Below are 15,103 nucleotides of genomic sequence, written 5' to 3' on the forward strand. Positions count from 1 at the left end.
ACTATGACAATTTTTCTTTTCTGTGGTTATGTAATTAGAAAAATTATTCATACTTTAGGGATATAACTTGTCTATATTTTATGAACTTTACACTTAACTCAATTTTAGGCCCATCCAAAGGAATGGGAAAATGTTTTAAATGCTTCCATTTCTGGAGTCGGAACTCTGAGGTCTTAGTTGGAAATATAAAATGGTAAGTTCTCCTTCAGCATACTTTCACAAATAAAGAGTAGTCACACTGAGTAAATAATTGGGGGTCATAACTTAGAGTACTAAAGGCATTCTTTTGCATCCTATTCATTTTGTCCCTTCGCCCCCCGCCTATAAAGAGCTTAACCCTCAATTGCCATGAACGAGTTAATTTAGACTCTCAAAGTAGGCTCCACAAAGTTTTCAATGGTTGAATTTTTTTGGAAATAGATTGTCAGGCCTTCTTTCAAGGCACTTATGGTGGAGCCAGACCCTCAACCTTTCCATCAGCAGATGAACAGGCTAACCATTTGCACCCCTCAGGGATGCCATAACTGAAGCCCAAACCTTCACCATCTCGTCGATTCTGACTGTGGCACAAGATGGAAGGTAACGTAGGGTTTAGTGGACAGTAATATTTGTGGAAGCACATCTCCTGGTCTTTCTTCCACAGAGCTGGGTGGACTGAAATCAGAAAATGTAAAGTCAATAGTTGAGTACAAACCATTTGGCCACTGAGGGAACTTATAAACGCCTTACTGATGTCATAAAAATATGGATATGTTGTGTACTCCCGGTCTGAAATGAATGTGTATTCTGAACACACTATTAATTTCAATTTGTTCTTCTGTACCTTAAATGTAGACTTGTGAACAGGGAGTCTCTAATAGACAATGTGAAGTGCTTTTAAACTCGATAAAAGGATTCGTTTAGACTGACTAGATTACACTATAAAGTTAAATTTATACAGGTTTTACCATGGGGTTCATTAATAATTTCCACAATGTTTTTGGTGAAAATCCTGTCATATTGGCTAAAGAATTGTCCATGACTTCAGATGTCATTGAGTTGGAGCTGTTGCTAGGTGCTGTCAATGGTTTCCACTCATAGAGGCACTATGTACACAAGGGAACATTCCTCAGTTCTGTATCCTTACGATGTCTGCCAGCTCCCTGTCAATATTCTGCTGTAATTGTTATTGGATTTGAACTATTGAATGGTAGGATATCTGGATTATGTCCAAATAAAATTATCCACACAGTCAAATATTGTTGCATAGTTTTTTATTAAGTAAATATCTTTCTGGTATTCTCTGATTTCAGCTAGATCCATTTGATGTCAAGAAATTCTCTTGAAGTGAATGAAGGGGGAAGTGCAGAGTGGAGACCCAAAGCCCATTTGTCGGCCACTGGAGATCCCCTCACAGAGGGGTCTAGGGGAGGAAATGAGTCAGTCAGGGTACAATGTAGCACCGATGAAGAATACAGCTTTCCTCCAGTTCCTAAATGCTTCCTCCCCCCGCCCCCAACTACCATGATCCGAATTCTACCTTTCAAGACTGGATAGAGCAGAGGTTGTACACTGGTCCATATAGGAGCTGGAGGCACAGGGAATCCAGGGTGGATGATACCTTCAGGACCAGGGGTGTGAAGGTCGATACTGGGAGAGTAGAGGGAGAGTGGGTTGGAAAGAGGGAACTGATTACAAGGATCTACATGTGACCTCCTCCCTGGGAGACAGAAAACAGAAAAGGGGGTGAAGGGAGATGCCGGATAGGGAAAAATATGACAAAATAATAATTTATAAATTATCAGGAGCTCAGGAGGGAGCGGGGAGCGGGGAGGGAGGGGAAAAAGACTTGATGCAAAGGGCTTAAGTGGAGAGCAAATGCTTTGAAAATGATTAGGGCAAAGAATGTACAGATGTGCATTATACAACTGATGTATGTATATGTATGGATTGTGATAAGAGTTGTATGAGCCCCTAATAAAATGTTTTTAAAAAAGAAAAAAAACTAATAATATTCATTGTGTGGTCATACCACTGATTTTCTATGTATTCATATATAGAGGGACATGCTGATTACTTCAAGTTTCACTGATTTTGTTTCAAGTACTATAAATCATTATTGTGTAGCTTTTGGGGGCAAACATTTTCAACTCATGGTGGTAAACACCTAGGAATACATTGCAGGATAAAATGGCCAAACAATATTATGCTTCGTAAGAAACTGTCAATATTTCTCAAAGTAGCTGAACCACGTTACATTCCATCAATTCATTCATGAGAATCCCTTATGCTGTGCTCACATGGGATCAAACTAATTTGTAATATTTGGAGATGGGAAGCATGTAGTTTATTAAATGAGTAGTATTATCTCATTTCAATTTGCATTTTCAATAATAAAATTATTTGAAGAACAAAAAAAAAGAACACTTCATATTTAACAGAGTATGTATCTCCATGTCAGGAAAGTGTACAGTTCCTCAAATAAGTAAATTAAATTAATATTTGTGAAAACTAGAATTTAAATATAATGGAATTTTCCCACAAAATTATTGAAGGCCAATAATATAAGTATAATTTATTTTCTATTTCCCCGCAGGTTAACATTATTTTCTTAATTTTTTACAACAATGGGACCAACAGTTCCAGGGGGACATGGACGAAAGGAAGGGGGGTGCCAACAAACCAGGGACAAGGGCACAACACGTGATCTAAAATTGATAGCAAGGAGGGCATAGTATGACTGGTGGGGCTTGATCAAAGGTAATGTAGCTGTGAGGAATTACTGACCCAAATAAAGGCTGAACATGATAGTAAGACAAGAGGAAAGTAAAAGGAAATAGAGGAAAGAACTAGCAGGCAAAGGATATTTATAGAGATCTAAATGCAGGCATGTACATATGTAAATATAGATAATGATAGGGAAATAGATCAATGTACATATATTTATATGGTAAGTATTAAGGTAGCAGGCAGACATTGGGTCTCTACTCAAATACTCCCTCAATGCAAGAGCACTTTATTCTAATAACCAGGCATTCTGAGATGCTCACCTTCCCCACATGATCACTGTAGACAAAATGTGTGCATAAGCAAATGTGGTGAAAAGAGCAGATGGTGCCCAACTATCCTAAGATATAGTGTCCAGGGTCTCAAAGACTTGAAAATAAACAAATGGCCATCTAGCTGAGAAGTAACAAAGCCCACATGGGATGATCATGAGGTGGTGATGGGATCAGATATCAGGCATCAAAGACCCAGAACAAAAAATCTTATCAATGTGAATTAGGGGGAGTGAGGAGTTGAGGCCCAAAGCCCACCTATAGACAATTGGACATATCCTTACAAAAGGGTCACAACGAAGAGACGAGCCAGTCAGGGAGCAGTCTAGCATGGATGAAACATACAACTTTCCCCTAGTTCTTTATGTGGCACCCCATACCACTATCATGACCCCAATTCTACCTTACAAATGAAGCTATACCAGAGTGTGTACACTGGTACAAATAAGAGCTCGCAACACAGGGAATCTAGGACACATAAGCCCCTGAGGAACAATAATGAGAGTAGTGATGCTGGGAGAGTAAGAGGAAGGTGAGGGGAGCAAGGGGGAACTGATCTCAATGATCACCCCCTCCCAGGGGGGTGATCAACAGGAAAGTGCGTGAAGGGAGACAGCGGACAGTGTAAAACATTAAAAAATAATAACATAAATTATCAAGGGTTAGTGAAGGAGGGGTGATGAGGAGGGAGGGAAAATGAGGAGCTTATACAAAGGGCTCAAGTAGAAAGAAAATAATTTAAGAGTAATGATGTCAACAAATGTACAAATGTGCTAGACACAATGGATGGATGGATGGATTGTGATAAGAGCTGTAAGAGCCTTCAATAAAATTATTTAAATTTAAAAAGAAAATATACTCTAGAATTTTCCTATGTTTGGGGGATTTTAAAAATTTAACATTTTATTATGAATTGGTTGAAATGTACAAAGGAGATCAGTTTTTCATTCAGCAATTCAGACACATTTCATGGCATAGAATATAATCCCCAGGATAACAACTATCCCATTTCCTCCCTGTGATTACTGTTTTTATTCCTCCTTTTGTAAAAGCTGACCTTAGATCTCAAAGGTTGGTGTGTGTCATATTCTGATGTGTGTCAGCCTCCCTCATGTTGTTGCTCTTATAGACCTGCATATTGTTTGGCTTTGAATTAGCCACAGGGATGAATCCATTTCTAGACTGAAAGGTGATTAAGAGCCATCATCTCAGAGGTTATACCCATACTAACTTTCTGTAAAGAAATGAACTGATATTATTTATGATTCAAAGAAAATTTGTTCATCGAGAATTGGTATTATTGTTGCATCAATTTTGTTCAGTTGAACAATTCCACAAAGAAATAAAATGGACATTATACAATTTTTATATATAATGTCTTTATTATCTAGTGCTGCTATAACAGAAATACCACAAGTAGATGAATAAATAAAAACTTATTTTCTCATCACTTAGAAGGCTAGAAATTTGAATTTAGGGTGCCAGCTCTGAATTCAAGGGAAAGCTTTCTTTCTCTGTTTTCTTCTTAATAATTTTATTGGGGGGGCTTGTACAAATCTTATGACAATCCATCATTCAATTATATTAAGCACACTTGTACATATGTTGCCATCAACATTTCCAAAACATTAAAGGGAAAACTTTCTTTATATCAGCTCTGGGGAAAGATTCTTGCCTTCTTTCAACATTTCTGGTTACATGATTACTCAAAGATCTCTAAGTGTCTCATCATCAATCTTACTCTATCTAGGATTTTCCCAGGATATGGACTATGAGTCCAAGGTTCACATTCCAATACCAGTTTTTTATGTTAGTCTCTTCCTCTCAGTGATTGTTTAGTCCTTTTATATCTCAAAAGAGCTTAAGATACAAGGCAATCCTGTACACTGCATCCTGCTTCATTAGCATACCTACCTATAAGCCTGTATCATTACATCTTAGAGAAGAAGATTGACAAGGTATATATTAGTTAAATCACAAAATGAAGGATAACGGAAAAATACTGAGAATCATGGCCCAGCCAAGTTGACACATATTTTGGTGCATAATTTAATCATGAAATACAATATAAATTATATTTCCCTTCTCATTGAGTGTAATCTCATATTCAGTTCTCTCACATAAACTACATAAAATGTGTTCCTATTGCTATTAGGTACCATCAAGATGGTTCTGAACAATAGCAAAACTATGTACAACAGAACAAAACAAGCCCTGACCCGCACTATCCTTACAGCTGTTCACATGTTTGAACCCATGATGGTAGTCAATGTATCACTCTCCATCTTAAGAACCTTCCTCTTTTCCCTCTACTTTCCCAAGCATACTATCTTTCTTCAGGGGCTGGTCGCTCCTGACAACCTGTCCAAAGTATGAGACAAAGTCTTATCATCCTTTCCTCGAGGAACTTAGAGGAACTTAATGGCCTTACTGTTTCCAATACCTATTTGTTTGTCATTTTAGCAGTCCATGGTACTTTCCAAAGTTTTCTCCAGCACAACAATGCAATGCATTAACTTTTCTTTGGTTGTCCTTATTCACTGTTCAGCTTTTACATGTACTTGAGGTAACTGAAAATTCCACAGCTTGAATCGGGCCCACCTTAGTCCTCAAACACCCTTGCTTTTCAATACTCTAAAAAGGGTCTTATGCATCACATTTACCCAACGAAACCCATATTTCGATCTCTTGATTGCCGCTAGCATAAGGATTGATTGTGTATCCAAGCAAGACAAAATCTTTGACCACTTTAAACTTTCTCTATCATGATGTTACTACATGCTAGTGCCACTAGAGTGTTCTGACTGATGTATTTGGTCCTTTCTTGTGCAAAGTGAATGAAACTTTGTCTTTAAATTTAGCACACCCTTGTATTTGGATCTTATTCTTGGTACCCTAACAAGTATCGGCAGTAGTCCAAAACTGTGAAAACACACCATCAAAGAACATAAAGCAAGCCATCGAGGAAATGCTCATAAAAGTCCTCCCTAGGTGGCAGCAGCAGAAGCAACCTGGTTGTTGGAGAACCTCTATGTAATCTAGAGCCTGCATAGTGTCACATAATTAAAAGCTGTAAAGGGAAAGCTTGACTTACATTCTAGTCTCTTGGTTTCAATCCACATGGGAATAGTGAATCATGCTGCAGGAGTGAGCAAAGAACTATAGGTGAGGCGAGAGATAGCTTCCTGGCCACTGGTAACATCTCCAGGAAGACAATGGTGTTGGTTCAAGCCTAGCAATTGCCTCAATGTTGACACAAATATCTGAGCACGGTGGATCCAGGTTGCATGTATTCTTGCTGCCTAAACCAGATGGAAGTGCATCTCTGAAACACTCACAGCCATAAAGTTGAGGGTAACTTACAGTGCCACCATGGGACACGGTAGAACTTCCCTTGTGTATGTTTTGGTGGCTGACACACTTTTCTGGGAATAGCAGCCCTCTTCTGTCTCCTCAGATAGGGGCCAATGGTTATATATCTTTTGACTATTTTGTTAGCAGCACCATTGGACACCTATTTCACCACGAGGCTTCATGAATGGTGTTAAAATATATGGGAATAGTGTCATTCTAGCTGCTCCCACTCTTGGCGACCCCCTGTCTGTCATAGAACTCTGCTCCATTGGTTTCCCAGGGCTGAGAGTTTGGAAGTATTACACCAGGCCTTTCTTCTGAGGGACCTCTGGATGGATTCAAATAGCTAGCCTTTTGCTTCGTAGCCAAGCCCCTTAACTGGAAATAACCTATAGGCGTGATTAGTGATTTAATTGACTAACCACAATGTGGATGATGTGTGGAGAATTATCAACCCCTGTGGGAAGCCGTAGCTCTCGCGAGATGTGGGAAGCCACAGCTCTCGTGATGTGGGTAGCCGCAGCTCTCGCCGCCATTACTAGATGGCGCCGAGCAGTCAGGGCGGTGGTCCAACTAAGTGATAAACAACCACTTAGCGCATGCGCGATGCTGAGATGACGTAGTCATAACTCCACCCTGGAGTATGCAAACGAAGGTTCTGGCGAACTCACCAATCAATGCATGAGGTTTTGGCAAATGCACCAATCAAGGCACAGCACGTCCCCATAGAGCATATATAAGCAGCAGTAGTTTGGGGTTTCGGGGTCTTTTACCGCATTATGAAAAATTAAACCTCTGTGGAAGAATCCTGTTGTGGCGCGTCTTTTCTTGCTGGCGAGACCTGGCGCGCGACAAACCCTATATTTCAAACAAGGAAAATGAGGCACACTAAGACACCGCTGGAGTTGGAAGAGCGCTCATGCAGAACTTGGAAGTTTGATATCTAGGCAGTAAGCCCTCCTACTCAGTCACAATCACCGACTACTCAGAACTGTTTTGGAGTCAGGAGAGACTGTATGTAAAGACCCCACAAAGGATAAATGTCCAGGGTGGATTCTGGAGTGATCAATGTATTAAAGATACTTGCTTGTGTTTGCATCACTTTTATCCCTATCATTCTTCTCATGCAACCAATACTCACCCCCATGCGGATGGCACCTACAGTAAAAAGACTGTTCCATCTGACTTCTACAGTAGGACCCACAGACCATTTAAATAGACCCTTTGATTCTGTACCCCTCTCCCTCCCATAGACAAAACTGTAGCCAGCACTACACCCGAAACCTGCAAATTAAGAGTTTGTCAAAAGTCTAGAAAGAGCTGTCAATACCCTGAAAAACTAGCCTGCAGAAAAGAAGACACAGAATAAAAAGCTACAAGTGAAAAAAAAATAAAAAAGAAGAAGCTACAGGTGAGTGGAATTCAGACAACTGAGACCAATGAAAACACTAGAGCTTCTCTCAGTGGTTCACGCTACTTTAGTGGTAGCCAGGTTCAAGTCACATTGGCCTGAATCAGTGTCTCCACCCAAATCCCTAGGCTTCTGAAATTCCTAGTACCCTGTGTTCTGCAGTCCCTATTACCCAATAACCTTGCTGATTCTACTTTATAACCACCTACTCATTTGTTGAGACTTCTGATTCAGAGTGACTCTGCAGGACAGAGTAGGAAACCCCACAGGGATTTCCAAGGCTGCGGATTTTTATGGGAGCAACTAGCTTCTTCTTTGTCCTGGGGAGTTGTCTGGTGGTTTTCTAACACCAAACTTACAGTTAGCATCCATATGTTAAACTCTGCACCAATAGGTTTTCTGTTTGAGTTTTATAATCATCCACTGCTATTAAATCTATTCTGGTATATAGTGATCAAGTGGACAGAAAGAACTGATCCCTAGAGTTTCTGTTTAGAGGAAAGCCTCACCTTGGTCCTGGTGGTTTCAACCCGCTGACCATGCAGTTAGCAGGCACAACACACTACACCCCCTATGCTGCTCATTGGGTGGCCCCAACAAAAAAATCACTGCTATCAATTCAGTTCTGAGGTTAGAGCCCTATGGATCACAGTAGAGCTGTCTCTGTGAGTTACTGAGCTTGCAGATATTTGTGGAAATAGAAAGCCTCCTCTTTCTCTAGAGAAGCATCTGGTGGTTCGAACTCTTGACCTTACAGTTAGCAGCACGATGAGTTATCCATTTACAAAAGTGTGTTTTGTGAGGACCCAAAAACAAACTAAACTCACTACCTTCGAGTCCATGTTGACTCGTAGTGACCCTCTTGGATAGACTAGAACTGCTCCTGGGGGATGCTGAGGCTGTAACTCAATGAGTGTAGATATCATCAACCATCCCCCAGGTGAGGACTTGTGGAGGAAAAATATTACCTAAGGGGGTTAATGGAAGGGTGACTAGAGTCTGTCCCCTGAGGAGCATGCCCTACTGGCCATCGAGGCAATGCTCATAAAATTCTTTCCTAGGTGGCAGCAGCAGCAGCAACCTGGTTAGTGGAGACTCTCTATGTAATCTAGAGCCTGCTTTCTGTCACAGAATTAAGAGCTGAAAATGGAAAGCTTGAGTTACATTCCTGTAACTTGGGTACAATCAATATGGGAAGTGTGAATCATGCTGTAGGAGTGAGCAAAGAAATATGGGTGAGGTGAGAGCTAGCAACCTGGCCACTGGTCATGTCTCCTGGAAGTAAAAAGTGTTGCTTTAAGCCTAGCAGTTGCCTGAATGTTGACCCAAACATCTGAGTAGGGTGGATCCATATTGCATATATTCTTGCTGCCTAACCCAGATGGAAGTGCATCTCTCAAACACTCACTGCCATCGAGTTGAGGGTGACTTACAGTGCCACCATGGGACAGGGTAGAACTGCCCTTGTGTATATTTTGGTGGCTGGAACACTTTACTGGGAGTAGCAGCCCTCTTCTTTCTCCTGAGATAGGGCACAATGCTTATATATTTTTGAACATTTTTTTAGCAGCCCCATTTTACACCCATTTCACCACCAGTCCTCCTGAAATGTGTAAAAATAGGGGGGGAAAGTGGGAATCTAGCTGCTCCCACTCTTGGCGACCCCTTTTGGTCATAGAACTCTGTTCCATTGGTTTCCCAGGTCTGAGAGTTTTGACCTTAGAGTTAGCAGCCCATCGTGTTACCCACTTACACAAGTGTATTGTGTGAGGCCTCAAAACCAAACCAAAGTCACTATCTTCGGGTCCATGTTGACTCCTAGTGACACTCTGGATAGAGTAGAACTGCTCCGGTGGGGTGCTGGGGCTGTAACTCAATGAGTGTAGACACCCTCAACCATCTCCCAGGTGAGGACTGGTTGAGGAAATATATGACCTATGGGGGTTAATGGAAGGGTGACTAGAGTCTGTCCCCTGAGGAGCATGCCCTACTGGCCATCGAGGCAATGCTCATAAAATTCTTTCCTAGTTGGCAGCAGCAGCAGGAAATTGGTTGGTGGAGACTCTCTATGTAATCTAGAGCCTACATAGTGTCACAGAATTTAGAGATGAAAATGGAAAGCTTGAGATACATTCCTTAACCTTGGTTTCAATCCACATGGGAATAGTGAATCATGCTGCAGGAGTGAGCAAAGAATTATGGGTGAGGCAAGATTTAGCTACTTGGCCACTGGTGACATCTCCAGGAGGAAATGGTGTTGGTTTAAGTCTAACAGTTGCCTGAATGTTGACCCAAACATCTGAGCAGGGTGAATCCAGTTTGCATGCAGTCTTGCTGCCTAACTAAGATGGAAGTGCATCTCTCAAACACTCACTGCCATCAAGTTTAGGGTGACTTATAGTGCCAACATGGGACAGGGTAGAACTGCCGTTGTGTATGTTTGGTAGCTGGAATTCTTTTCTGGGAGTAGCAGACCTCTTCTTTCTCCTGATAGGGGCCAATGGTTCCATATATTTAACCATTTTGTTAGCAGGCCCATTTTACACTTATTCCACCACCAGGCCTCCTGTATTGCATTAAAATAGGGGGAAAATGTGGCAATATAGCTGCTCCCACTCTTGGCGACCCCTTGTCTTTCATAGAATTCTGCTCCATTGGTTTCCCAGGGCTGAGAGTTTGGAAGTCTAACACCAGGCCTTTCTTCTGAGGACATCTGGATGGAATTAAATAGCCAGCGTTTTGCTTAGTAGGCAAGCCTCTTAACTTTAAATAACCTATAGGCGTGATTAGTTATTTCATTTACTAACCACAAAGTGGATGATGTGGGAGAATTATCAACCCCATTTTTCAAACAAGAAAACTGAGTCACGCTAAGACACCGCTTGAGTTGGAAGAACTCTCATGCAGAAGTAGGAAGTGTGATATCTAGGCAGTGAGACCTCCTACTCAGTCACAATCACCGACTCCTCAGAACTCTTTTGGAGTCAGGAGAGACTGTATGTAAAGACCACACAAAGGATCACTGTTCAGGCTGGCTTCTGCAGGGATCAATGTATTAAAGATACTTGCTTATGTTTGCATCACTTTTATCCCTAACATTCTTCTCAGGCAACCCAACCTCAATCCAAGGCGAATGGCAGCGACAGTAACCAGACTGATCTGTCTGACTTCTACAGTAGGACACATAGACGATCTGAATAGACCCTTTGATTCTGTGCCCCTCTCCCTCCCAAAGACAAAACTGAAGCCAGCAAAAGACCCGAAACCTGCAGATTAAGAGTTTGTCAAAAGTCTAGAAAGAGCTGTCAAAACCCTGAAAATCTAACCTGCAGAATAGAAGACACAGAATCAAAAGCTACAGGTTAAAAAAAAAAAAAAAGAAGAAGAAGAAGCTCCAGGTGAGTGGAATTCAGACAACCGAGACCAATGAAAACACTAGAGCTTCTCACAGTGTTTCACGCTGGTTTCGTGATAGCCAGGTTCAAGTCACATTGGCATGAATCAGTGTCTCCATCCAAATCCCCGGGATTCCGAAATTCCTAGTACCCTGTTTGTTTCCTGCAGTCCCTATTACCCAATAACCCAGCTGATTCTACTTTATAGCCACCTTCTCATTCGTTGAGACTTCTGATTCAGAGTGATTGTGCAGGACAGAGCAGGAAACAACACCCAGATTTCCAAGGCTGCGCATCTTTATGGGTTCAGCAAGCTTCATCCTTATCCTGGGGAGTTGTCTGGTGTTTTTCTAACAACAAAGTTGCAGTTAGCATCCAGATATTAAACCCCTGCACTAATAGGGTTTCTTTTTGAGTTTTATAAACATCCACTGCTATTAAATCTATTCTGAAATACAGTGATCAAGTGGACAGAGCAGAACTGATTACTACAGTTTGTGTTTAGTGGAAACCCTCACCTTGGTCCTGGTGATTTCAAACAGCTCACCATGCAGATAGCAGGCACAACATACTACACCCCCTGTGCACCTCAGTGTGAGGCTCCAACAAAAAAATACCTATCAATTCATGTCTGAGGTTAGTGTTCCTATGGATCACAGTAGAGTTGTGTCAGTGGGTTTCTCTGATGGAACAACTTTGTGTAAATGGAAAGACTCCTCTTTCTCCAGAAAACTATCTGGTGGTTCGAACTGTTGACCTTACAGTTAGCAGCATGTGTGTTAACCACTTACACAAGTGTGTTGTGTGAGGACTCAAAACCAAACCAAACTCACTATCTTCGAGTCCATGTTGACTCTTAGTGACCCTCTTGCATAGAGAAGAACTGCTCCTGTGGGTGCTGAGCCTGTAACTGAATGAGTGTAGACATCCTCAACCATCTCCCAGTTGAGGACATGTGGAGGAAAAATATTACCTAAGGGGGTTATTGGAAGGGTGATTAGAGCCTCTCCCCTGAGGCGCAAGCCCTACTGGCCATCGAGGCAATGCTCATAAAATTCTTTCCTAGATGGCAGTAAGCAGCAGCAACCTTGTTGGTGGAGACCGTCTTTGTAATCTAGAGCCTGCATAGTGTCACAGAATTGACAGCTGAAAATGGGAAGCTTGAGTTACATGATTTTCCTTGGGTTCAATCCACATGGGAATAGTGAATCATGCTGCAGGAATGAGCAAAGAACTATAGGTGAGGTGAGAGCTAGCTACCTGGCCACTGGTCACGTCTCCAGGAAGACAATGGTGGTGGTTTAAGTCTAGCAGTTGCCTGGGTGTTGACCCAAACATCTGAGCAGGGTGGATCCAGGTTGCATGTAGTCTTGCTGCCTAACCCAGATGGAAGTGCATCTCTCAAACACTCATTGCCATCGAGTTGAGGGTGACTTATAGTGCCAACATGGGACAGGGTAGAACTCCCCTTGCGTATGTTTTGGTGGCTGGAACACTTTTCTGGGAGTAGCAGCCCTCTTCTTTCTCCTGAGATAGGGCCCAATGGTTATATATTTTTGATCATTTTCTTATCAGCCCCATTTTTCACCCATTCCACCAGGAGCCCTCCTGAATTGTGTTAAATAGGCGGGAATATTGGCAATCTGGCTGCTTCCACACTTGGCGACCTTCTGTCTGTCATAGAACTCTGCTCCATTGGTTTCCCAGGGTTGAGAGTTTGGAACTATTGCACCAAGTCTTTCTTCTGAGGGACCTCTGGATGGATTCAAATAGGCAACCTTTTGTTTAGCAGCCAAGCCCCTTAACTTGAAATAACCTATCGGAATGATTAGTTATTTAATTGACTAACCACAAAGTGGATGATGTGTGGAGAATTATCAACCCCATCTTTCGCACAAGGTAACTGAGACACATTAAGACACCGCTTGATTTGGAAGAGCTCTCACGCAGAACTAAGAAGTTTGCTATCTAGGAAGTGAGCCCTCCTACTCAGTCACAATCACCGACTCCTCAGAACTGTTTTGGAGTCAGGAGAGAATGTACGTAAAGATACCACAAAGGATCAATGTTCAGGCTGGATTCTGAAGGGATCAATGTATTAAAGATACTTGCTTGTGTTTACATCACTTTTATCCCTATAATTCCTCTCAGGAAAGCAAAACTCAGTCCCAGGAGGATGGCAACAACAGTAACCAGACTGTTCTGTCTGAGTTCTACAGTAGAACACATAGACCATCTGAATAGACACTTTGATTCTGTGCCCCTCTCCTTCCAATAGACAAAACAACAGACAGCACCAGATCCGAAAACTGCAGATTAAGAGTTTATATCCACATGTAGAAAGATGAAACAAGACGTTTACCTCACCCCATTCACAAGAATACACTCAAGGTGGATCACAGATCTAGAAGTCAAACCCAAACCATCAAGATCATTAAGGAGGGAATCGGCACTAATCTCAGAGCACTGGCCCAGGGAGCACATAGGCTCACTGCAACAGGGAAGGGTACACACACAGATGAACTGGAAATCGACAAATGGGATCTAATAAGAAAAAAACACTTGTGCACCTCGAAAGACTTCGCCAAGAGGGTGACAAGGCAACCCACAGACTGGGAGAAGATTTTTAGCAATGACACATCAGACAATTGGCTCCTTACTAAAATCTACAACACCATCATGACCTGCAAAAAGAGGAAAACAGTTAACCCCCTAAGGAAGTGGCCAAAAGAATTGAGAAGAACTTTCACTAGAGAGGAGTTCTATATGGCCAATAAACATATGAGAAAGTGCTCGAAGTCCCTTGCCATAAGAGAAATTCAAATCAAAACAACCATGAGATACCACTTAACACCCCTGAGGCTAGCCCAGATCAGTAAATCAGAGAGCAACAAGTGTTGGAGGGGCTGTGGTGAAGTAGGAACCCTCCTCCACTGCTGGTGGTCGTGCAGATTTTTACAGCCACTATGGAAAGCAATCTGGCGATACCTAAAGAAAATGGAAATTGATCTACCTTATGACCCAGCCATCCCTCTACCGGGCATATACCCAGTTGAAGCACCAAATAAAACACGACCAGTCATATGCGCTTCAATGTTTATTGCGCACAATTCACAATAGCAAAGACTTGGAATCAACCTAAGTTTCCATTGATAGACCAGTGGATTAGCAAACTTTGGCACATACAAACAATGGAGTATTGTGCAGCACTGAAAAGCACCGATGAGCACATGAAACACGTTATTTCATGGGAAGAGCTGGAAGGAATTATGTTAAGCGAGGTAAGCCAGATCCAAAGGGACAGGTACAACATGAGTCCCCTGAGGTAAGTACAATCAGCATAACAGAAATAGAAGAATAAACATCCATCCCACAATAAACGGGGGGAAGCATAGATAGTTGGAGGGAGGGCAGGCCACACTTAGGGAGGTACATGAGAGGCCAGCATAAAGAAGGAGTAGTGGGGCAGGGAGAGGGAGAACCGGGAGGGGGATAATCCGAGTGGATAGTATGGGGGGGAGGGCGGAACATGTTACTAACCCACCCAGGGGAGAGTATCGGTTGTGTCCCGACAGAACAGGAACAAGCATACGGACCCCACCATGACACACCAAACAAGGAGGGCAACGCAAAGTACAGGGGTATACACAAAGAGGCTGGACCACACGCTGGCCCAAACCAGAATTAGGCCGACCCCCACACTCGAAGGGAATACCACAGAAAACAAAAATAAATCGTCTGGAGTGGGAAAGAAACTGACCCACCACACCACATCCAGAAGGAAGCTGAAACAAAAGAAGGAGAAAGGATGTAGTGGAGTACACCTGGGTCCACTAAGCCCAAGGTCGATAGACCATCTAGAAGGGCCCATCATACAGAGAGGAACATTCAGGTGGCCACACTAC

This window comes from Tenrec ecaudatus, chromosome 2 (assembly GCF_050624435.1).
Source record: "Tenrec ecaudatus isolate mTenEca1 chromosome 2, mTenEca1.hap1, whole genome shotgun sequence".
NCBI classification, from domain to species: Eukaryota; Metazoa; Chordata; class Mammalia; order Afrosoricida; family Tenrecidae; genus Tenrec; species Tenrec ecaudatus.